At 42.7% G+C, this 26,363-nt stretch overlaps 1 long non-coding RNA gene across 1 annotated transcript in view; it reads right to left on the bottom strand.

The window, feature by feature from the left end:
- The window catches only part of LOC129190748 (uncharacterized), a 52,610-nt gene extending 43,179 nt beyond the window's left edge, over positions 1 to 9,431 (bottom strand). The window contains exons 1-2 of the long non-coding RNA XR_008573051.1: positions 9,351 to 9,431; positions 9,042 to 9,107 (exon numbers count right to left, since the gene is read on the bottom strand). This is a non-coding gene — a long non-coding RNA (uncharacterized LOC129190748). The remainder of the gene's footprint in view (positions 1 to 9,041; positions 9,108 to 9,350) is intronic.
- Between the last annotated feature and the right edge of the window lie 16,932 nt (positions 9,432 to 26,363).

Here is a 26,363-nt window from a genome sequence, read left to right as displayed (position 1 = left end):
GTTTGTAATTCCCTAGTGAGGATAAGCGGCATAGAAGATGGATGGATGGATGGCTTGTTTGTCATAAATTGTTTACTCCAATTTTTTTGTCTCACTCCCATTTCTTGTTTTGAAGCTCTACTTAGAACCTTCCTAAGATCCAACAGTGCAAAATGTAAATTCTTGCAATTTTTCAACTGGCCTTAAATGTTTGATCAGGAGTGTGTGATATGCACAAAATACTTAAATACAGGGAAAAAACTTTCCAAGGCTCAACAAGAGACAGGACTCAGACATTTAGCATCTTAATGGCAGTAGACTACTAACAAATCGAGGAAAAGGCTTCTTGAGACGTCATCTGTACTTCTGTGTAGAAGGTGTCGGACGTTTCGCTCCTCATCCGAAGAGCTTCGTCAGCAAACTAATAAGTGCTGGTAGCTTAGGCCTTAAATACAGTAAGAGTGGGCGGAATTGGTGTGCCAACACCCTCCTCCTATTGGTTCGTTACACTAAGCCTGCATTCCTCATCTTTACAGTGGTATAATCCTATCCTGTTATTCACACCTACGATAAAAGGGAAGTGTCGCTCCCTGAATTGGGTATGAACGACTCTGATACTGGCTTGTTAGCATCTATTGTTCTGGCTCGGCCCTGCCTTCACCTCATTTGCAAGACTAAGAGCTGTGGGTTTTGGTCTCAGTAACCTGCTGAACACAGGGTCCAAATTGAACCTCAAACCACCATTCCGGTTTAGATACGTGGATGACACCTTTGTCATAATCAAAAAACAAGAAATTCAGTCTTTCACAGATCACATCAATGCGGTGGACACCAATATCAAATTTACTCGCGAGGACACTAAAGAAAACCAACTAGCCTTCTTAGACTGCAAGGTAATTATAGGAAAGGACAGACAGCTACTTACAGAGGTCTTTAGAAAGGCCACACACACTGACCAATACCTGCTTTTTGAATCAAACCATCCACTACAACATAAACTAGGGGTTATTAGGACCCTCCAACATAGAGCGGAACAAATACCAACTAGTGCTGAGGGAAAGAAAAAGGAGACACAACATGTCCAGAGAGCGCTCTCAACCTGTGGGTACCCACGGTGGGCTTTTAACAAATGTCAAAAGAAGAGAGTAGGGAAAGAAACCCAAAAGCCCACAGAAGCTAAAAGGAGAGGAGTGGTAGTCCCTTATGTAGCGGGGGTCTCCGAAAAACTCCAGAGGATCTTATGGCAACACAAAATTCCTACCTATTTCAAACCAGTAAATACCCTGAGACAAAAATTAGTGCATCCTAAAGACAAGGCTCCAAACCAGAAACAGAGCAATGTGGTCTATTCCATCCACTGTAAAGATGAGGAATGCAAAGAGCACTACATTGGGGAAACTAAGCAAATGCTCCAAAAAAGGCTTTATCAACATCGCAGGGACAATGCTAGTGGTCCTCAATCAGCAGTACATCTACACCTGAAAGCTACCAATCACTCTTTTCAGGACAGCGAGGTAAAGATTTTGGCCAAAGAAAACAGATGGTTTGAAAGAGGAGTAAAGGAAGCTATTTTTGTCAAACAACAGAACCCATCATTGAATCGGAATGGTGGTTTGAGGTTCAATTTGGACCCTGTGTTCAGCAGGTTACTGAGACCAAAACCCACAGCTCTTAGTCTTGCAAATGAGGTGAGGGCAGGGCCGAGCCAGAACAATAGATGCTAACAAGCCAGTATCAGAGTCGTTCATACCCAATTCAGGGAGCGACACTTCCCTTTTATCGTAGGTGTGAATAACAGGATAGGATTATACCACTGTAAAGATGAGGAATGCAGGCTTAGTGTAACGAACCAATAGGAGGAGGGTGTTGGCACACCAATTCCGCCCACTCTTACTGTATTTAAGGCCTAAGCTACCAGCACTTATTAGTTTGCTGACGAAGCTCTTCGGATGAGGAGCGAAACGTCCGACACCTTCTACACAGAAGTACAGATGACGTCTCAAGAAGCCTTTTCCTCGATGGACAACTCCTGTACGACTGAGAGCCTACACAGACTACTAACAAATGTTGTTGGTCTTCTTCGTTGTTGCAACCTATAGGAGTATTAATAGACAAGATACCACTGCATAAAAAAACTCCCCTTTAGAATAAAAGCACAAGATTATTTTATTTTTTTTGCCGAGCAAAGACCCACCACCCACCAGTTAAGAATCACTGTTCTAGAACATCCTCCCAAAAATGTGTAAGAGTTGTCCCTTAAATGTTATCAGATTCCGCCCCCTCCAGTGTTTGTTTCACCCCGTATTTAAATATCAATATGTGTCTGAGCCCATATTATGCCAGTGTTTTTCAGCTGATAACTCAGTCGTTGTGCCTTGGTGTTTATATTTGAGAACATGCAGAAGCTGAGCTGTATTGCTCTCTAAACCCATTTGTGTTTTAACCACAAATAGAAAAGTGCTGAAATAACACTGTGATTAATGCATGCAAACCACATAATTGAACTTGTAATTAACAGTACCTTCTCTAATTTGCTCGCACTGTGCTCCTCATTAAATACCACTAATACCGCAAAATATGTGACATAAGAAGCGTAGACGCAAGCATTACTTTTTCATGTTAGGAACACAGCTTAAAGAGAAACATTTATTATTTATTGTCTCTTTTGTTTTCGCCCGGGATCGAGGCGGCGAAAACGGTAGCAATCGTTAGCTCTTTTTTCCATCTGTGCAGCTGGAACAGAAAGTGCTCTGACTGATGTGGAGATCTTCAGTTTATCATACACAAATAGATGTGATTGTTCTCTCATTCCATGGAGGAAGGATTAAGGAGTATGACAGTAACACTGTGAAGTTACTGAAAATGTATATTTTGGTTTCAGTGCACCCTGCAAAGTACAGTTTTCTCCTAGATCAGTTTCAGATTTATTAGGCTAAACAGAATCACACAAAAAATTTTAAACAGGTATATTAGGTATATATTGCCACTTTGCGGTTCAAATTTCACAGCTTCACGCTATCACAATTAAAAAAATATATATATCAATTAACAAATCATGCAGTTTCGTGGTTGAATATGGTTTATTTTTAGTCAAAACATATTCATATTTAAGCAAATGTTAATCTTTTTGCCATTTTTGGGGGCATTTTCAAGCATGAAAATGATTAAATGAACTAAAATACAAATATAAGGCATGTAAATGGCACATTTACTGACGTTGATGAAATGTATTATTCTACACTGGTCACTAGGCGTCAGTAATATTACTGTAATGTTTGGTGAGAGATACGAGTATCAGATTTGATCAACGGAACAACAGGCTTTTTTTGCAGGTTTGAATTTTCTCACAACAAGCACAATAATCCCTATTGATCCCTAATAAATAATAACAGTAAAAATGAAAACGGGGGCTACTTTTGAGGCCGTTACCCACGTTAAGCTGAAACTCAACTCTGATTCCCTGACGTCACTTCCTGTCAGTCTCTCTTTCAGGTCCCAAAGGGAAGACGTTTATAGCAACACACACAAGCACGACTATTATTTATGTCTTAAATGGCTTATGTACTCTTATTTTGTCTACTATGTTGGGTATTACGAGTGTAATGGCGACTATAAGGGTGTTATTTCATGTGTAGGGGCACTCTAAAAATGGTAAAAAAAAAAAAAAATGTATTTAAAAGGTCATACACTGGTTGTCAATGCTCTAACTACAAAAATATTCAATTTATAAATCAGGAATCCGACTTTGAATCCTAAATCACTTATTACAGTTGGGTCTGGAACCAATTAACCACGATAAACGAGGGATGACTGTAGTGGACCCCTCTAAAGTTGAACACCTTTGAGGCAATACCATTTGGAATTGAAACACGTTTTGGCAAAAAAAAACACAAAAAAAACATGACTCTAAAGTTGGACAAAATTACAGACGAGATGTTGGCATATAACTCTCGCTTCTATGCCTCCAAACACTCCTGTTAGCTTGATGTTAACGTTCTCCTCTGTCTGATATAATTTACCAAAATTCATTTATTCATTATAATTTAATATGTTGTTATTTCTTGTATATTCTCTGATTAGTTATTAACAAAAATATTTCTGTCGGTATTTATCCCTATATTTATGCTTTCATTCTTCCACAATTTTTTAAATAAGATTTTTATTTTATTTTGTATTATTTCTTATAGGTAAAAAACAAGAGATTCCACTGTGTTGAAATGTTTTCTACAACTTTATATTGGGGATTTTTACTTTATTCACTCACATATGAATGTTGACTTAGCTTGTGCCAAAACATTAAGCCTTGCAAAGTATTTGTTTTGATACAGTTTGCTTTGATGAAATACTTTAGCCGAGATTGATTGTGTAGCAAACAGCTGTAACCTAACATCTATACCAACGTAACAGAAGGACATCAGGATTGGGAGCGCCAAAGTTGGAAAGTTTCCACTTGCTAATATCACATTACAGTACATATTTTCCCTAAGGCATTCATCAGTCCATAAGATTTTTGTGTCTGAATTGTTAAGGCTCATCTCTGTATTTTTTGGCAAATTCCAGCCTGGTCCTCCTACTCTTCTTGCTAATAAGTAGTTTGCATCTTCTGGTGTAGCCACTGCACTTTTGTTCATGAAGTCTTCTATGAAGAGTAGATAGTGATACCTTCACTTTTGCCCTCTGCAAGTTGCTGCTGATGTCACTAACAGTTGTTTTAGGGTCTTTCTGTCATCACCTGTTGATGTTTTCCTTGATCTACCTGTTTTCATTCTTCTTCAGGACATTCCAAATGGTTGTAGTGGCTCTGACCAATGTTTGTGTAATGGTTCTGATTGATTTTCCATCTTCTATCAGATTAATTGTGTGCAATGGCTTGTCTTTCACCCATAGACAGCTCTCTGGTTTTCATGTTGTTTTCACCTCTAAATACAGTCTACACAGGCAAAATCCATCCTACCCAATCTGAAACTCAGTGTAGATATTCAGTGCTATTTCCTGATTGAATATGCAATGCAATAAGAGGACACACCTGGGCAACAAGACACACCTGTCAGTCACATGTCCCAATACCTTTTTTCACATGAACAATGGGTGGGTCCAAACCAAAGGTGCTATCTTCTAAAATAAAGTTACTGGCCTCACTGTGGGTCGGACCATGGCCTAATAGTTAGCGTATCTGGGTTGAAATCCCCGTTTGGGCATGTCTGTGTGGAGTTTGCATGTTCTCCCCGTGTCTGCATGAGTTTTCTCCGGGTACTCCGGTTTTCTCCTCCATTCCAAAAACATGCGAGCTAGGCTAATTGGAGACTCAAAATTGTCATAGGTATGAATGTGAGTGTGAATGGTTGTTTGTCTATATGTGACCTGCGATTGGCTGGCAACCAGTCCAGTCAGCGCCAACATACCCTCATACTTCTGGAGGGCACTCTACATGACATTGTTTTTTAATATGTTCTTATTTCTTCTTTCGGGATGGCACAAGCTCATAGCACACGCAGGCTAACATCCTGCATCTGTAACAAAGTAGACCCATGCAGATTGGTTGCCTGATGGAGAAAATGGGAAATGGGCTATCATCGTCCACTAATCAGTTCAGGAAGCTGCATGTGTGTGTGTGTGTGTGCGCTTTTAAATTGGGGTAGGAGGTGGCCCGTCAACACAAGAACACAACAGCGACACACTAATATCAGTTTTAGGAGACAGCCGACGACAAGAGGGTGGGGCAAAAGGGTTTTTCCGAGCGTGCCGTCGTCCTTAACGTGAGTCAGCTGGCTGTTAGACCAGGGTAAATATTTATGTCCAGGCAAGGAAACAAGTATTTCCCCTCCCTCGCTGCAGAACAATAATTGCCTCCTTCTCCTGCTCTCTGGGTCTGCTTCTCAGAATAGCCATAATTATCACACTTCCCTGCATTCATTTGGAGGGCCTCATTGTCCTCAGCAGCCTGCCGGTTAGAAAAAAAGAGAAGAACAGCCCTTGCAAAGGCTTGTGAGTGTTAAGAGCAACTAAAGTAAAGATGATCTCATCAATGTGGAGTCCTTCATGGATATCTCAATCTGATCCGAACGCATACAAATTTTTAGTAGTATTTTTAGTATTGCAAATACTTTGCAGCATGTGATGACGATAAGGAGATTGGGGTATGAAAGGGAACCACTGCAAAGAGGAGACTATGGAGTATCATACTGCAATATCTAGAAGTAAGGCACAGAAACATGCCTAGCTAGCGTTGACATGTGTCTTTTTTGTGTCATTTCTAGACGCATATTTCAAACCACCAATATAATGAATTAATGACCAAACAATCCTAATTTGGATTTGGATTAACATCATTAAGACTGACCAATTCAATCACTGAGTAATGAAGAAAAGTGGCAAAAATCAATGTCAACAAAAGTGAAAAAACAGATTTGGATCCCCACCAAAATGTAATGAGTATTGTCTTGTGGTGTGGCAATCCATCTTGTACATTTTATGTGTAATTCTGCCAACAAATGAACACTTAACCTTGGATAAATCCCATAGAAAATCTGTGGTGGGAGCTGAAACTTCAAGTCGCCAAGCAACAGCCTCAAACCCTTCAGGATTCTGGATTTTTTTCTTGATGTTGCCTCTCTTCTAAGACAAACTTTCCATTAAAAATGACCCGTTCATGTCTTTGTAACGGGAAGACTGTGGAATTTACAGTCAACTAACTATTTTTTTTCCCCAATCTTTCATAACAACCCAAAGACTTTTCTACATACACAAAAGGCCTATTTCGCTCAAATACTGTCTGAATCTGTCTTTGCCAAGATAATCCATCCACCTCCCAGGTGTGGTACATCAATACTGTTGCACTGGTGTGCCTTAGGCTGGCCACAACAAAAGGCCACAACAAAATGTGTAGTGTTATCACACAGTTCACACAAGTGTTGAGGGAGCGTACAACAGGCATATGGCAATACAGTAAAACAGCACATTTTTGAGTGACCTTTTAGTGTGGCCAGCCAAAGGCACACCTGTGCAATAATCATGCTACCTAATCAGCATCTTGTGTAGTGTTTATGTTTTTGTTGAGTACAGGCCAAGCTAATGTTAGCATATGTGTTTATTTTCATAATTTCTACACGTGTATTTCTCGCCAACAACATAGTGATGACAAATCTAGTATCCATCTAATATATTTTTGTAAGTCTGCCCACAAGTGAACATTGAACCTCCTCGGTTGCAGTAAAAAAAGAAGGAAAATAGGATTTTTAATATATGATAAAAATGTATATCATAAATTATAGCTTATGTTAAAATGGCAGACTTCAGTACATGTTTTTTTTTATTCAAATAGCAGCTTGTGAGAGCGGAAATGTAATAGGCGCTTGTGATAAATACAAAATCAATATCTGCAGCCATCAAAGGAGGCTGCGAAGACAGAGAAAGTGTTCCGTTTTGAATAAATAGCCCTCCCCTTCATAACAATCAGCACATTGATTGGAAAGCCAATACCACTCAGCCGGCCAACTAACTGGAAAACGCGAGCGCGGACAATAAATGATGCGAATAAAGGCTGGTTTGACGCGAATGGAGCCATTGCGAGACGGGACGGACTGGAGGACGGTGACAGGGTCAGATCAAGTGTGTGTGCGTGCGTATGTGTGTGAGGGGCTGTCACTCAAACACACACACACAATTATTAGGGTCCCAGGGATGCCTGATTGTGACAACCTGATGAATCACCATTTGAAAGGCGTTCTGTCGCCTTGTGCAAACACGCACGCCAGGAAAATCTCATCTTATATACAATAACCTGACTCTTCAGCGTGGTGAGAAGACTGTGATATTCTTGATGACAAATAAAGTGAGTGAGGAAAAGAGGCAGAGAGTGACGGGAATGTGGGGAGGCGGGTTTATTTGGGAAGCTTCATTCCTAAGTATGCATGTTGATCCTGTTTGGATGGAATGCAATAACAGACTCGCAGGTTTGCTGCACAGAAGCAAAGAGCCTCCCAACTCTCTCTGACTCGCGTCTATTTATCATCAGCTCATGGACTGTCGCTGGAAAGATGATATTGCTTTAAAAAGTCGCCGCCGTAATAGCATTGATCCAATTTCCATACATTTTCATCGCAAATTTGATATTTTCTTCATCGGCGAACAACATAAACTATTTAGAGGATACTGGTATGGCCAACTTTTCCTCCCATCCCTAAATTTGCTTTTGGATATTCCGTCTTGATGGATACTGCAGAAATAAAGAGGAGGAGGGATTCACATATTGGGTGGTATAAGCTGGGGGCACACACATCAGAGATGGAGGAGGAGATGTCCACGACCCGGGATGGTCCATTCATAAATCTTTTACACTCACTGCATGCCAACTCTTCTCCGATATAAATATGTACAGATGGTGCCAATAAATGTCCACTTTGCGAGATGATGTCGTCTATTGACCCACTTAATTTCCTATTTTGATCGGTTAAGTTACATTATATCAGATTCTAATCAATTAGGACCCTGAGGTCCTCATATTTCTTTTGTGGTTTGTCTAGAAATCTACAAATAGTGGATTTTACAAGGGAATGCTTAGAAAATAGTGCACAATTTATTTTCAAACTGGAATATTTACACTCACTTTGCACACTGACGCTGCAATTTCACGTTACCTCAAAATAGGTGTGTTTATCCAGTGCATTATTTTTGGTTGATGGCCAATACCTGGATAAAGAACCTTGAATACCCTTATACGCTTTGCTGCTCTCAGGTTTGCATTTCCTGTTATTTAGATTATATATTATTATTATGTATTTCCTGTCGGCCACACGGTAGCCTAGTGGTTAGCATGATCTCCCAGTGCATGCGTGGGTTTTCTCCGGGTACTCCGGTTTCCTCCCACATTCCAAAAAAATGCACATTGGGTTAATTGGCGACTCTAAATTGTCCATAGGTATGAATGTGAGTGTGAATGGTTGTTTGTCTACATGCATACAAAAATATTTGTGTTTTTTTTGTAATGGTAATAAGAACTAGAGAGAAATATTACCACTGACTGCCTGCAATTGATACTAGGAGACATGTCCAGTGTTCCTCACCTTCTTCAGTGGGAGGGATAAAGTCATGGGGAGACAGGGCTGCTGCTGACTCATCTGTTGTTAAATCTGGTAAATGGGGGAGGGACAGCTGTTTTAAGAATACATGCTAAACATTTACCCGTGCTGATTAAATGTTGGCTAAGAAGGAGTGCGATGAAGGCTAACATAACATGCTAGCACTCTGCTAGCTTATTTCATTATACACATTAGGCTAACAGGTTCATTTCCATGGCACACAGACTAGCTAGACTACGAAAAAAAAAACGGTTGACATATTGACACCCTTTTCGTTTGCCTCTCTTCTCTCACCTTTTTCTCTTTCCTTTTTGGACCCCCAGACTTTATTTTACGAGGTAAGAGTAGCATACTGTCACTCGCTCTACCGCAACTGTCGACTGAGGCAACAGGCAGCAAATATGAAGCACCGTGAAGGTAGTAGTGGAACAAACCATTTCATGTAGCGCGGAGGGGGTATCAGTCAATATAGAAGCTTACATTTGGTCAATGTGGATATTTAACTGTTACTGCCAAAAACAAGAGATGGTTAATCTTTTTCTGACTATATATATACACAGTATATATTTGAAAAATCACAACAAGATACCAAAACTATTTTTCTTCTTTACTGGGTCCCCTGTCAGTCAGGGCCTCTTGGACTTGTCCTAACTCCCCCGCCCCCCCTTTACCGCCCCCTGGTTAGCATATTTACCTTGAAAGACTTTGAGTCAACTAAAATGGGAGGTGAGAGAAAGTCACATGACTCATGGATCAGACTGCAGGGAACGCCTTTGTGTGACCCAGGTGTGTTTTTTTGTGGGGTGATGTGAAGGAAGGACATTAGAATAAAGTAAAGGTGAATAAGTAGGCATGCAGGAGAATGAAGGGTCTGACTCAGGTAGGGGTGAGTGAATGTGGCTGTAGGTGAGAGAGCGCCGTCGGGGTGCGGGGGTTGGGGGGGTGGATTCATCTTTACTGGGTTCAGACAGGGCCTCATTAGTGAGCAGTGAATTACACTCCAGACACGTCTTTATGTAGACTAATCATATTACAGCTAGCGTGCTCAGCGTCACCCCAGGGGGAGACAGTAAGGTGGGGAGGAGGAGGAAGCAGAGGAGGTTGCAGAACTTTACAATCTGATTTGTTGGGGCCAACTCAATGTAATCTAGCACCTCTGACTGACATCGTTTTATCTAGCTGTCCATCTATCTGGCGGCGTGCGTCTCATGACTCCTCCCCCTCCCTCGCCTGCTACCAGTCTTCCCCCATCTCCTCCTTGCAAGCAGCACCCACCCTCCCTATGCTGTCACTTCTGACAAGCTGCTTTAATGGGCGCTGTGGCGCGTGCCTCTGACCACTGAGCACAGTCATTAACCTTCACTGGCATAATTGAATTCAAGGTTGATTGCTCGTGACCCTCCCCCCCCCACCGAGGTCCCTCTCAATGTACATATTCATTACAGGGCCCCGGCTCTAAATGGATTGCACAGGGAAAGCTGTAGCAATCATCCAGGCTGCTCGGCGGGGGCATCGGCATGCCGCTCGGAGGCCGCGAGGGGACCGAGGACGAAGCGTGGGGTGGAGGGAGTGGAAGAGGGGACGGCAGAAGGGAGGGGGACTAATTGCATGCTAGAGGAAGAGGATCAGATTATGAAAAGAGTGAGAGAATGAAGATGGATCTCTGTGACACTGTCAAATTAAGGGCACGGCTTGTAACGTGGCGAGACACTGAAATGTACAGCGGCACCGGAGGAAGCGGAGACTGGAGGGGGGGCGCAGATGGAGGATGGATGGAGGGAAGAAAGGCAGTGAGAAATGAATGAGGGTGCAGGGGGGAGAGAGATGAGAGGGAGACCATTGAGGCTAAGAGAGAATTGAATGTAGAAGAATGAAGTCATAGGCACACACGCACACACCCACACACACACACATGTGGCTTGACTGTGAGGGGAAGCATATATCATACCACCCCCAACACCATCGCCACCCGCCACCCCAAGCCAGCAGGTCCCTAACCCTACGCCCTCTAATAGCTGTCAGATTACTATCAGCCAAACAAGACATCCAGCCTTGCCTCCTCCCCCTTTCCTCCCTCCTTCCCTCCCTCCATGCTGTCTTTTTCCACATCACTCTCCGTTCCCCTTCCACTCCCAAGCATCCCTCGTCTGTGTGCCCTATCCTTCTCCACCTCTTGAAATGTTCCGCAGCTCTTAGAGCTAATAGGTGTGGATGAAGGCTAAAAATAAACAAAGAAATCAATTTAGTGGAACTAATTTAGTAGCGCAAGCAGCTCCTCACAGTGGTCAACCTAATGATTTCCAAGTCAGACAAAACATAGCCAGCGCTGTCTTAATGGCAGACAAACACAAAGTCCATTCATCTCATAGTATGATAATGAAGACTATAATGCTACGTTACTCATTAGAGGACTCCAGTTATGCTAAATTGACCTTTTCATGATGTTTTAACAGCAATGAGCTTGTCAACACGTCGTAAGCGGCAGGAGGTCACCACTCAACATACCGGTCTAAATTGCGGTGTCATAAAAGAAATAACACTGCAACCATCATACACCTACAAAAAGGTAGACATGCCGGGAGCCGACATCACTCCTGTCAGTGGGAGTGCTTCCAGCTTACGCCTTCCCAGCATGCCTTGTGACACTTGCTTGGCAAAAAGTTGCAGTTGCAGTTGTTTAGAGTTAAAATAGTTATTATTCCCCATAGTAGTATTATTTGCCCTATGAGTGTAACTTACATGTTACACGTTGTGCTGTCATGTTTGTGTTTGCACTGTGATTATGGTTAGTGTTCTTCCAACACACTTCCAATACACTATTGTGGGACCTCCGAAATATTTGAAAAATAGTATACAGTGGTACATTCGTCCCTCGCTATATCGCGGTTTGAATATCGCTCCCTCACTATATCACGGTTATTCAAAAAATAACTAATTAATGATTGCTGTTTTGTGGTTGCCTCTGGCATATTATTAGTAAAAAAAAAAAAAAAAGAAAGACAGAAAGTTATATGTTCTATTCTGGTCACTCGGCATCGACCGTGTCCCTCGCAGTGTCCTGTGGGGGGTGCTCCGGGAGTGCGGTTCCCATTCGGTTCTTTCTTGTACAACCGGAGCAGGAGCCTGGTTCGCATTGCCAGCAGTAAGTCGAGCCTGTTTCCGGTGAACGTTGGCCTCCGCCAAGGCTGCCCTTTGTCACCGATTCTGTTCAGAATTTTCATGGAGAGAATTTCTAGGCACAGCCTTGGCGTTGAGGGTGTCCAGCTCGCTGGCCTTAGGATCTCGTCTCTGCTATTTGCAGGCGATGTAGTTCCTGATGGCCTCATCGGGCTGTGACCTTCAGCATCTGATTGTGAAGCTTCTGGGATGAGACTCAGCAACTCCAAATCCGAGGTCATGGTTCCCAGTCGGAAAAGGGTGGATTGCTCCCTTCAGGTTGGGAATGAGGTCCTGCCCCAGGTGGAGGAGTTCAAGTATCTCAGGGTCTTGTTCACGAGTGAGGGAAGGTTGGAGCGTGAGGTCGATAGGCGGATCGGCGCAGCGTCTGCACTAATGCGGTCAGTGTACCGGACCGTTGTGGTGAAGAGAGAGCTGAGCCGGAAGGCAAAGCTCTTAATTTACCGGTCGATCTATGTTCCCACCCTCACCTATGGTCATGAGCTTTGGGTCGTGCCTGAAAGAACGAGATCGCGGATACAAGTGGGTGAGGGATGAGGGTGAGGTCAGTCATCCGGGAGAAACTCAGAGTAGAGCCGCTGCTCCTTCACATCGAGAGGAGCCAGTTGAGGTGGCTCGGACATCTGGTTCGGATGTCTCCCGGACGCCTCCCTGGTGAGGTGTTCCGGGCATGCCCAGCCGGGAGAAGGCCCCTGGGCAGACCTGGGACATGCTGGAGGGATTATGTCTCACAGCTGACCTGGGAACGCCTTGGTGTGCTCTCGACTGAGCTGGAGGAGGTGACCGGGGACTGGGAAGTCTGGGCTTCCCTACTGAGACCGTTGCCCCCGCGACCCGGATAAGTGGCGGAAGATGGATGTACAGATGGATAGACAGGCATCAGTAATGTTGACATGATCAAAAGATGTGATGTTAGATTACACCACCTTTCACACCGCATGGAGAGGCTATGGAGCCAGCAGAGCTGAGCCGACATGCCGTGGCTGAGATGGAGTGACAAAAAGGTTTTCCTCTCATTCCATGTGCAAGTGGTAATTTTTTGCTTCTTCATCCTTCTTCCCCTCTCCATTTGAAACACTTTCTTAAGTTTAGAATAAGTAAATTGGAGAGGCTTACGAGTGAGCTCGGTAGCTTGCTATGCTAGCAGTGGCTGTCTGTTACTGTATGTCCCTGCAGTGATACAGTAGCCTGTGCAATGTGACATAAACAAAGAATAATAAGAGTGTAAAGATGACTGTAAAAGTGGTGTTAATGCATGTCTACAGGGCTCTAATCACATTAATACACGTATTTAGAAAGTCATAAAGAGGTTGTCTATGCGCTAACTTTATTAATATTGAATCCTATTTTGTGGAAATTCACTTATTGCAGTCAGGTCTGGAACCAATTAACTGCGATAAACGACTGTACCTTGGTTAGCATCATTAATCGGTTCCAGAAAATCCAACTCAATACAAAACGTACTCTAATTGAATCAATTTGTCCCATAAGAAACCATGTAAATCGAATTAATCTGTTCCAGAAAGCCAAAAATGTGAACACAAAATATTATAGTTTTGCAATTATAGTTTTACACAACAATTTAAAATGCATATAAATACATATAAATACAAATAAACGATCAGTGAAAGGGATACAAGAACATTTAAGGTTAATTTGACCTTCACTGAAGATGTGATTCTTGCCAAAGACACGATGTAGCAGTGAGATCAACACGGACACCAACTTTGTGTTTTGCCACGAGTTATTTCAGGAATTCTCTAGTGTTTCTCACCTCAAGTCACTGCGTTTCTTCTGAGGTTGACTGCAAAATAACCTAAAGTGGAGCCAAAGAAAGTTACAAATGCCAGCATTTTGATAAAGAAGGTGAGAGACACTTCAATTCAATAAATAACTCACAGCAAAACACAACAGTGGTGTCTGTGTCGCTCTTCGGCAACAATCACATCTTCAATGAAGGTAAAAGTAACCTTAAGTAACCTTAAATATTAATTTTGCCCTTTTATTTATCATTAATATGCTTGACAAATTGTTTTTTGCATGTAAAACGTGTTTGTGTTAGTTAGCAAAGAACTACAGAGACATGATGACATCATAGACCACAAGCAAGCTAATAGCATGCTACCGTTTTGTGTTTAAAAAACAAATATTAAGAACACGGTTTGATATATTGTATGCTAACCGGAAAATGTACCCAAATTGAGGCAAAATTTGGGGGGAAATTTTCGATGTTAACTGAAAACCACACTGACCGCGGCTTGCGCTAACCGAGGTGCCACTGCAATATGGGACTTTTAAGGATGGATAAAGCCATTAGTTGTAACTGAAGTTTATAGAAGACACATCACTGGAGCGTTGCCATCTTCAACTTCATTACTTGCGCTTTTTTTTTTTTTTTTGCTGGCCACATGTTCTGCTACTGTCGTCTGGCCGGAAATCTCCTCGCCCTTCCACATCAGCCACCGGGTCCGCAGAGAGCCATCCGACTGTCAGTGCTCCATACTGTTCCAGCCTGGTGTATGCTTGCTGTGTGTGTGTAAGATTGTCTTTTATTTCCCCTCATCATCACTAACAGGGTTTCCCAGGCTCTGGCCAGCAAGAGTGTGGGTCACAGGGCAGGAATCAAACAGCAGAACAATGGAGAGGTTCCTCCACTTAACCTCCTAATGGGCTCTCAATGGCTCCCCTGACTCCCTCAAAACTACCAGCCACTGGATTCACTTACTTCAACACACAAGCCTGTGTGTGTGTGTGTGTCTGTGTGTGTGTAAGCTTTGGTGAAAATCTAAAAGCCAGACCATAGACAGGATCACTGAGAAGCTCTGATTTGATGAGTTTGTGTTTTTTGAGAAATGGCGTGAGGGCAGGGGAAGCACTTTCCTACTACTGCAGAGTTTACTCAGCATATTTTCAGGTGGCACTTCAACGTGGTCAAACTTTGACTTTGTGGAAAATATCCCACAGGGATCCATTTGGGACCCATCATTAAGCCTTTATTAAGTGTACAGGCAACGTTTTCCCATGATTAAATCTCATAGAATAATAAGCAGACGCTAAGATGTTAACCAGTCATTTTAATCAGTTAAAATCATTGTAAACACACTTTAACCACCTTTGAACTTTGATCACAAGGGACAAGCATATGACAGCCAACCAGAAGCTAAAGTAGCATCCCAATTCTACTTCGAGGACAGACAGAGAAGACTCAAATGCACAACACTCACTCATGCTCGCTATGCTCAAAACACACAAACACACCTTTTCATAGTTTTTAAATGATAGATTTACATGCATAAAACAATTCTTAGTGCATATAAATGACGAAGGAAAGTTATAAATGAATATTTAAGGTCATGTTTATTTTCACTGGACTACTGTTGCCAAAGACACAATGTGGCAGTGAGACACCACACTGAGACCATCTTCCTGTTTTGTCATGAGTTACTTCTTGAATTCAACAGTGTTTCTCACCTTCTTTATCGAAATGCTGGCAGTTGCAACTTCCTTTCGCTCCATTTTGGGTTACAGTGTGGTGGTGAAAAACACTATTGAATTCAAGCAATAACTCATGGCAACACAGGAAGGAGGCGGTGGTCGATTTCACTGCCACATCGTGTCTTTGGGTTCAGGCACATCAAGAATCACGTCAAAGTAGCCTTAAATGTTAATTTGTCCCTATGTATTTCTAATTGTTTTCTGCCTGTCAAACAATCATTGAAAAACTTTAAAAACGTTTTTTGTGTGAACATTTTTGGCATTCTGGAACGGTTTAAGTGGATTTACATTATTTCTTATAGCGGTTAGCGTCCGTTTTGGTTAGAGCTGAACCTGCTAGAACAATCAATGACGCTAACCGAGAGTCCACTGTATCGTGAAATTTCAGCTAGTACCCCTTAACCTTAGGCTGAATGTGAATCCGACCCCTTAGCCGAGTCTTACCCCTTGACACTTGGACACACCAAGTGGTATTTGAATTGTTCTTCAGGTAAGGGGAAGGTCTAAGGCCTTTTTGCCCTTGAAATGAGGTGTGGTCGGAGACCGCACTTGAAACCAAGGAGTAGGACATGACAGTGTTGGGTGTATGATCCAAGATGGCTGAATAAACAAGCAACGCTGGGAGTAGTCTGTCCACATCTTTATTAATAACACAAGACAATGAAATACAAGACAATGTACAAGAACCAAGGGAACACTTTGGTGAAAATTTTCATTGAAAACCGAATCCTGAGGTTAGAGTGTACTTGGACAGTCCTTTTATGCTTAGAACTCGTGTCCGCTTAATAGACTGTGTCGTCTGTTGGAGATTCCGACATGAGCTCTGACGGTTTGAACTCCAACTTTTGTCACGTTCTAACGTGAGGGTACCACGTAGCAAACAGGAATATGGTGGTCAAGATATGCTATACCGTACTTGGCGTGGCGGTACTTGACTCTCCGAGCTCCACTTTAACAATGATGACTTTCGGTGCTACGTTCTCTGTCCCCGGAGCACATCGCAAGCCCTCAAATCTGCACAGACAAGTGGCCTCATTTATTTCCACGGAGGGAAATAATTTAGCAGTGTCAGCCGCTAACGAGCTCCGGCGCGTGGGTTTGGAGGGGGGGTTCCTAATTAGATTCACTTTGTTTGTGTCATTTTAATTACGTTGCGCTTTTCCCAGCAGTCGAGCCGCCGAGTGATCCTCTCGCGTCTCTCAATTCTGCTGCCATGCACGCTGCCTCAGCCGGGTCCCAGCAGGGCCTCGCAAAAAAAAAAGAAACCAAACTTACCAACTCAACCCTCCTAACTGTGGACCAAAGCTGCGACAGGCTTAGGTTTATGTTAATTTGTTGATGCTGAGTATGTTTGGACGCCGTGCATCACTTTAATCTCCACAAAGCGCCTTAAAGGTCGGTGTCATCTGACGCAAAAACATACATCCTGTAAAGTTTTTGGTGATGAATCATTATTTATTGGCGTGAATGAAAGACACAGGGGACAGCTTTTTGCTGCCTGTGTAGTCCTAAGCGGTGTGTTTATGTTCGCCTTTTGAAGAGAGCGCTTCGCTAAAACCAAAACCACTTTGAGGTTCCGTTTGAAGTGTTCCCTGGAGACGTGGTTGCTAATTATTTGCTGTTTCATGATGAATTCAGCCTTACTTCATTAGGCTCTTTTTAACTGATGCTGCCATCTTAGATCCTGTCTCTTCAGCGCGCACCATGAACCGTTTAGGTAATTGAGTGATTGATTGATAGCTAATGATCAACACAGACCTTATGTTCCACTTTCATTCCCGACAATCCTTTATTGAGTGGTACCTGCAACTCGTTTGTTTGCACCAGGAAACTTTTCTGGAGCCCACAATATGTTTCACCTTCACACTTGATGAAGACAAAAAAAAAACCCTGAAGTGTTCATGTGTCCCATCACTGGTGTTGTTAGGTAGAGTTTCATCATGTCGTGTGATCGTGATCAGTCTTTAGGGACCCACCTCCGCTGATGAGGTCAGCCTCACCTGTCAATCACACTGCTGTGGGCCAAGGCCTGGTCCGCAAGGGTCACCTCAAACAAAGGATGCCAAACCCTTACACCTTCAAACTCTTACCGAGATGTTGTTCAATAGTGTTTCTCACCTTCTTTGTCAAAATGCTGGCGCTTGCAACTTTCTTTGGCTCCTTATTCTGCAGCTGTGGTCAAAAGAAAAGACTTGAGGTGAGAAACACTACTGACTTCAAGAAGTAAGTCATAGGAAAACATGAAGGTGAAAAAATGAGTTGGAAATCTCACATCAAAAATATACAACAAAAGGTGGCGAGAAATACTTCAATATTGAATAAAGCAAAACCACTCCACACTCTCTACTGGTCTTTGGTATTACCATATCTAACGTATTGTGTGGAAATATGGGGCAATAATTATAAAAGCAATCTTCACTCACTAAATGTACTGCAAAAAAGATCGGTGAGCATAATCCATAATGCCGCATATAGAAATGATGTGAAATGATGATTCATGAGATGTATTCCATTGTGACCTTCATGCATGTTCAAATAAAATTAAACCAAACCAAACCAAACCAAGGTGATGTTCGTGTTGATCTCGCTGTCACATCGTGTCTTAGTATCAAATCTTCACTGAAAGTAAACGTAACCTTAAATGATCATTTATCCCTTTCATTCATCATTTACATGTATTGATATGCATTTCAAATTGTTTTCTGCATGTAAAACTATAATTGTAAAACTATTTTAAACAAAACACATTTTGTGTTAATGTCTTTGGCTTTCTGGAATGGATTAATTGGATTTACATTATTTCTTATGGGAAAAATTGTTTCAGTTAGAGTATGTTTCGGTTAAAGCCGGACCTTCTGGAACAGATTAATGACGCTAACCAAGGTTCAACTATAAAACCATGAGCAGCATTAGGCATATTTCAACTAAAACACCTGTCTTATCAAACCGTATACAGGTGGTTCTCGGTTTACGGCGTTTCTTGGTTACAAACGCACTCTCATAAATTCATTAAGAACGTAATTTTGGTCCGTAAACACGAGACTTGCTTGAGAACAACCTACAACGCACGCACCGCGGAAGGCGCACTTGTCTCAACCACTCAACTGTCACAACCATCATGAAGGATAAAGATGGTATTGTAACGTCGACACAGTTGTTGTAAGGACGATGAGGAGGTGGTCCATCAACAATCTCTTGATTGCAAAGACAAAACAGGCTACTGTCGGCTGCAGCCGCAGCAAAACAACATCAGTCAGCCGTCCTCTGCGGAAAAGTTTCCTTGAGTGAGATCCTTGTGAAAAGACCTGCTTCTACGAAAGCAACGATAATAATTAAGCAGTGTAACGGTGTTATCATTGAGATGTCAAGGTTTCCTAGTTCTTTGGTTGGAAGACAAGAATCAGTGCTTTTCCTGCCTCTTCTACTTCCTCCTGTCAATAAGCCACATTCTTCGATTTTGTATTTTTATTACTGTATTTTATCTCCTTCATGTGTTCTGTATAGAGTGGGAGTTATTTTGGAGTTAATTTAGGTATAAGACCCGACTTACACTAAAACTCAACTTACAGTCTAGGAACGGAAACTGCGAACCACCTGGAGCCTACATCCGTTCTGTGAGCACGTTCATGCTAACTGAGATGATGAGCTGTGTAAACAACAGAGCTGATCCCAGATATCCTTTTGTCCTGAAACAATATTTGAAACTTGGGAACAATGGATGCACAGCTGTGTGTACACCGTCGCTGTCCTGGGTCATCGGACACAGCGTACACTGACTCCCGAATTTTTTACAACAGGAAAAACTGGAGAGAGCCACCGGGGAAAAGTTGCATCATTTTGCATTCTTTCGGTGTTCTGCTTGTCGTGCTTTGAATGCGATAGTGTTCGTGTCAATCATGTGCAGAGAGATTGTGGAGGTTTATGTCAGGGAGTGAAGATTCAGTGAAGATTTATGATGCTGAGGTCAGGTGTAAAATGTCATTGAATGTAAAACTGTTCTTTTATTATGTACAGTGGAAGCTTTTAATTTGTAGGTCTCTGTGTTTGTACATTGTGGAGTTGAATCAAAATGTTTGAGAAAATACACGTGTGCCCGCAGCTTTGTCTTATGTAAGTTACTCATGTAGTCACTTATGCAGGGCCGCACAGTGACCTAGTGGTTAGCATGTTGGCCACACAGTCAGGAGATCGGGAGGATCTGGATTCAAATCTCCACTGGGCATCTCTGTGTGGCGTTTGCATGTTCTCCCTGTGCGTGTGTGGGTTTTCTCCAGGTACTCCAGTTTCCTCCCACATTCGAAAAACATTCCATGTTAGGTTAATTGGCGACTGCAAATTGTCCATAGGTATGAATGTGAGTGTGAATGGTTGTTTGTCTATATGTGTCCTGCGATTGGCTGGCGACCAGTCCAGGGTGTACCCCGCCTGTCTCCCCAGTCAGCTGGGATAGGCTCCAGCATACCCCTGCGACCCTAATGAGGAGAAGCGGTATAGAAAATGGATGGAATGGATTAGCACTTCTAATCCTTGTATGACGTATCCTTGTAGTTACGTACAGTATGTTGCTTAAAACATTGCATGTACAGGTTGTAATTATTCATGATGGCCACATTTTGAGCCTGGAACATATTATTGTGTTCCTTTGAGGGAAAATGAGTTTAAACCTGAAAAAATTTTGGTAAACCAGCCTTCTGGAATCAATTGTGTTTGAGTCAAGCTGGACTTTGGAAATAGAGGTGCTGCTATATTTCGTAAAATATTTTTTTTATTACATAATTATTTATGTAATCAGAAGTATGAGCTGAATATGAAGAGAACATATTATTTGCTCTAGTAGTTGGAATGTCGACGGGTTTTAATGCATACTTCCAAATAGAGTGCCGAGATTTCATATTCCGGCAAAAGGCGAAACTTGGAAATATTTCTTGACAGTGGATATTCTGAGCTAGCAAGCTTGTTGCGCCGATATCATTGCTGGCAGAAATCCCGATATCAGGATACCAGTGCCGCTAGGAATTCTGGGCCACATGAAAAAAAATCAAATTGGGCACCCCTGGGCAGCAGTTGTCACCACATCTCTATTTTTGGAGCCCCTGTCAGGGGGTCATGAAAACTTTTCCTCCCTATACGCCACGCCTGCCAATATGAACCTCATTTTTATGCCAATATCGGACATCCCTAGTCTCTACTACCTCTAGCGTGACAGATTAAAGCCTTTAAAGCTAAATGTAGACACACAGAATGAGCCTCAAGTAATTTAGCTAAACTGTGAAGCAAATAAATTCCACTTCAACTGACATAACCCCAAGTTTGAGGACACGACCGATGATTTGCTGCATGAAGCTATAATGTTGAATGAAATGTGATTGAAGACGTTTTTACTGAGTCGAGCAGTGTAATGTTATAAATCAGACACACTTGAGGATAAAACAAAGCTTTTAAAAATGGTTTTACAGACAAGCATCGGCGCTGTGTGAGCAATTTTAATCAAAACTTCACTGCGGGAAAAGCGGCGGTGAAGAGAAGTCTGAGAATCTGTCACAGTTCTGACAACTGTGATATTTGTATAATTAAAAAGGAGAGGGTATCGTCTGCCCCGTATACGATATGACTTCTGCATTGATGAAATTATCCATCTTAAAATAAATTAATATGTTTATCAGGTACAGGGGACAGTTTAATAACTCAGCTGTCAAAAGTAGCTGATTATGTCGGGGGAAAGTGGCAGCTGGTAATTACCCACAATGCAAGCCAGCGGTTTGAGTCTTTGCAAAGCAAAATTGATGAAACACAATCTAAATTAGGTACAGTAATCTGTTCCCATGTCGTGATGGGAAAAGGCCCATTGGATTGCGGATAAATGAAGATACCTTGGCTAGATCCATATAACCATAAGAGCTCTTACAAGCTCGCTTTCATTCACTGTGTCGTTCACTCTTAAGTTACACTTGCGCTCGTCATGTGATCCATTACAAGTGCAATGATAGAAGTGTGTCTCGTGTTCAAAACCACCTGGATGTGGATGAGCAGTGCAGTCTCTGGTCCGCGCTTCCTAATGCCCGTCTCGCTATCAGGTTAATAGATGTCTCTTAATGCATTCTGTGGTCATTTAGAGAGAAATGAATAGCGGCCCCGAGCGCTCTCCAGCTGTCTCATATTTTCAAACAAGAGCAAGTGTGTGTGAGGCATGCACTTACGCAGGATTCTGAAAAACCTTACATTACCTGGGTAAATACATTTCTGCCGACCACAAACTTTACCTGATAAAAGCACAGTAAAGCAGTGGGACTTGAGTCGTGAATAAAATCTTAAAGGCTAATTCCACATAATTATAACAACAAAGAATATGACAACCTTGTAGGACTTTACTGATCGAAGCTCTTATGTGTCACTCACTGACGTGAATCGGGTACTTGAGTCACTCGAGTCACCTGTCGCAGACCGCATGCGGAGAAACTCACAAACTAGTTGCACCCATGAGTCAGTGAAATGCTAGTCTTAATCGAGCGCCCGTAAGTCAGTGAACCTCGAGTCCTCGTCAAGCACCCTTGAGTCAGTGAAACTCCAATTTTTGTCCACCGTGAGTCAAGGAAACTTGAGGCTTTGTTGAGCACTTGTGCATCAGTGAAACTCAAGTCTTCATTGATCACCAATGAGTCAGTGAAACCCGAGTCTTTGTCGAGCACCCAAGTCAGTGAAACTCAACCCGTGAGTCAGTGAAGCTCGAGTCTTTGTCGCACACCCAAGTCAGTGAAACTCTAGTCTTCATCGAGCACACGTGAGTCAGTGAACCTCAAGTCCTCGTCAAGCACCCTTGAGTCAGTGAAACTCCAATTTTTGTCAACCCGTGAGTCAAGGAAACTTGAGGCTTTGTTGAGCACTTGTGCATCAGTGAAACTCACGTCTTCATTGAGCACCTATGTGTCAGTGAAACCCGAGTCTTCCTTGATCACCCATGAGTCAGTGAAACTCGAGTCTTTTGTCGAGCAGCAGTGCATCAGTGAAACTCGAGTCTTCGTTGAGCAACCATGAGTCAGTGAAACTCGAGTCTTCATTGATCACCCATGAGTCACTGAAACTCGAGTCTTTGTCCAGCACCCGTGAGTTAGCGAGACAAGTGCATTTTTCATCCCGTGAGTCAGTGAAACTCAAGTCTTTAATGAGCACCTATTGCTCAGTGAAACTCGAGTCTTTATCGAGCACCCATGAGTCAATGAAACTCGAGTCTTCATTGCGCACTCATGACTCAGTGAAACCCAAGTCTTCCGCACTCTGTGAGTCACTGAAACTCAAGTCTTCAATGAGCACCCTTGACTCAGTGAAACTCGAGTGATCGTCGAGCACCTGTGAGTTAGTCTTTGTCGTGTACCCGTGAGTCAGTGGAACTCGAGTGGTCATCAACTCGTGAGTCTGTGAAACCCGTGGGCTGAGTGAGTCAATCGTTCGTTTTATCAAGCCGCTGATGCAGGAAGGGTTAAGGAGAGTCGATCTGAGGCAAGGACCAGATCTGTCGCTTTTTCCACAAGGGTAACGTATTTATACAAATGCAGTTGGAGTAACAGTTGCACTCGTGAGCCCCGAGTCATTGACTCATTGTACGACTCCCACATCTCTACTGGAGGAGTAAACAACAAAGAATTACGATGAGCTTGTTTGTGGACTCTAAAGTCGGATGGTGATTTATTGCACAACAAATGGAAAATTCAATTGGAACGTTCAATGACTGTTTTGCAAACCTTTACCATTCATACCACCTAAAGTAACGACTCACTTTTATGTTTGCAAATATATCGCTTTTCAGTGTATGCGTTTATACCGGCTGCCCACGCAGAATAGCTGGATAACTTTTTTTTTACCACGCACTTTTTAATGCGTCCGTCTGTGTCTCCGCTCTGTCATTAACCTGCCGCCCTGACAGCCTGCTCCCTGTGACACTGACCTGCTTCACCTAATGAGCTACCAATTACTACAAATTAGGCGAGAGAGAGGACGCTCCTCTCAACAGGTCTGTGGGATTCGGATGTAGCGTGACTCTCGAGGTAGAATAAATAATGACTAGTGGAGAATCTGTTACTGTGCACCTACCTGACTTAGTGTTTAGCCTGGCACCTCTTGTGAGTTTCAGCGATCATTTGTATTAGCACCTGCTCCCGCTGTGTGTGTGTGTGTGTGTGTGCGTGTGTGTGTGTGTGTGTGTGCGCACGCCCACAAAGTTGGTCTTTAACCCTGCCCACCTGGCTACGACTGTGAGACCAGCCTCCTCTCTGGCCCAGCTCAAATGTTTATTCATTTATTTATGGCGGACTTGGAAATCATCGACCTCGTCTCTTGTGGCGCTGAGAGGGAAGGCAGCCCAAATTTATGCATGGCAGCAGAAAGTAATTAGGCATCAATTAACTCATGCTAATGTGTACGCATCCGTTTTTTTTCCTAATAAGAGCCCGCCTGTTCGCTAATTTGTCAAAACTGTTTCACACAAGCGTCTGCAGTTCGGAACAGACAATGTCTTGTAGGCTGGAGGAATTAGAAATCAGAGTAAAATTTGGAGAAGGCTTGAGATGTTAATAAACAAAGATGGGTGGAAGAGTAAGGGAAATATGGCCTGCTTCTCCTCTTTATTCGCCCTCATACCTGGCTTGGATTGGCATTCACAGGGAGACTGAGATGGAGGGAGAGAGAAGGGAAGTGGGGCGTTTATTTGTTGATTCGCTCTTAACAGGCAGCTGGTGAGGTAAGGAACCCCCAGAGGTAGAGTTCAGAGGAACAGTGTGTGGAAATGTGTGTGTGTATGTGCGCTTTAAGCCCACTCCTTCCTTGGCATTGTGTTTTTGCCAGGAGCTTTCAAACATCTCTCGCATTAACAGCCGACAAGCTGGTCCAGCAGCATAAAACACTGACACGTGATGCTTAAGGAGAAAGCTCAAGAGATGCTGCATCTGTGCTGCACACTCTTCCTACCCTCAACGTTGCAGACCAGTGATTCTCACTTATTCTCTCTCATGCCCCCCATTAGGGGACGGAATTTTTTTGCACGGCAACCCTGAGTTGAAAAACTACAGAGAACCTGATCATTCTGTATTTGATTAATAATTCATGTATTTATCTGTACAAACAACTGTATGACTTGCCGGCACCCGCATTGTTAAAGCATGAAGAAAGACACTAACAGATCTGCCAACCTGGAAGAAAATGCAAAATGCAAGGAGAAGGCTTTCGCGGAGGTTGTCTGTGCCTGTGGCCGGGCTGAACCAGTCGTATACACACAGGAAGTCATGTTCAACAAGCCACTCGATCACAGCCTTTACGATCCGCGAAGTTAGAGTTTTCGGAGGTGCCAGTGTAGCGTACGCTGGTCCCTCGACACAGGAGCATAATCCATAATTCACAGACTGAATTTGAAAGTGAACCCAACAAAAAAAACAACAAAAAGGTCAAAAAGTACGAGTACAAAAATTGCATACATTTTGTCAGGTCTGCACTAGTATTACACCGCACCACGCACCCCAAGGGTGGCGTGCCCCACTATTTGAGAAGCACTGCAGTAGACACAGCTACATAATCTAATCTGATAAAAAAAATGATATCCATAGCACACAAAAACTACCACATTCCCGATCATAAAAAGGGAAGATGGGCGTTTCATGCTCTTAAATGTGTCAAAGAGGTATTCATTTAACTGTATGCTTATGTGGTGAGCCTCCAAAATGAGAACCAGTTTTCCAGCAACAGCAACCACAATAGTTTCCATACCATAAATGCTCCATTTATTGCCTCTATCAATTCAACGTTTGCCACGTGCATGTTCGACAAAAGCAAATAACTGTCAGAAAACATTCACATTAACACCTGTGGCTGTAGGCAAGCTCCAAATTTTTTTTTTATTAAGGCCACACGATAGCAGTAGCTGCATTTGAAGCATCATGAGTGGTTTATCCACCTCAGCATGTGCTTTAAAGTGTTGGATACGTTACTTATTTGTTGGAGTGAAACACTTGCTGTGTTTTTTACAATGGACACATCAGAGCTATTATTAATGCTGGCTCAGCAGTTTGCTCCTTACCGCTATTGCAACTGCTGTGTTGTGCAATATACTTTTGAAAAAACCAAATACAGTAAAGACTTTTCACAAAAATATAACTTTTCTTTCCACTTTCTCATGCTCTCCAAATCATTTCTGAAGTGAATTATTTCGGAAATAGCATCCCCTCTCCGATTATGGCTGGTAAAATCCGGCATGTGTGTTATGTGACCGCTGCTACATGTGATGCTTATCTTGCTATCTGGCTGCTCTTCTGTTAACCTTGTAGTGCGCACTCATTGAGGACTGTTAGCGGGCTACAGGGCAGCTTGATCAATAGGTCGACATGCTGACAGCAGTCCTCAGGGTGCAAGAAGAAGGCTTGTGGCTACCATGGATGGGCTGTTGGCCTCATTTCCTTAATCCACTATTAGGAAAAATATAAGGATCAATCAGATGTTTGAATAATATTTGAAATGGGATGAGAGAGTCTCCTGTTGAATGTTCTGGACTCCTGTGATGCAGTTGACGAGGTCTGCATGGTCACGTGGTACTTGTTTCCTACTTACTCACTTTTTGCACCCCTTTCTCTTCAATTTCTGCGCTATTTCCTACTG

Source organism: Dunckerocampus dactyliophorus, chromosome 12 (genome assembly GCF_027744805.1).
Source record: "Dunckerocampus dactyliophorus isolate RoL2022-P2 chromosome 12, RoL_Ddac_1.1, whole genome shotgun sequence".
NCBI lineage: Eukaryota > Metazoa > Chordata > Actinopteri > Syngnathiformes > Syngnathidae > Dunckerocampus > Dunckerocampus dactyliophorus.
Note: the sequence above shows the minus strand (reverse complement) of the source record. Positions and strands in the feature narration are given on the sequence as shown.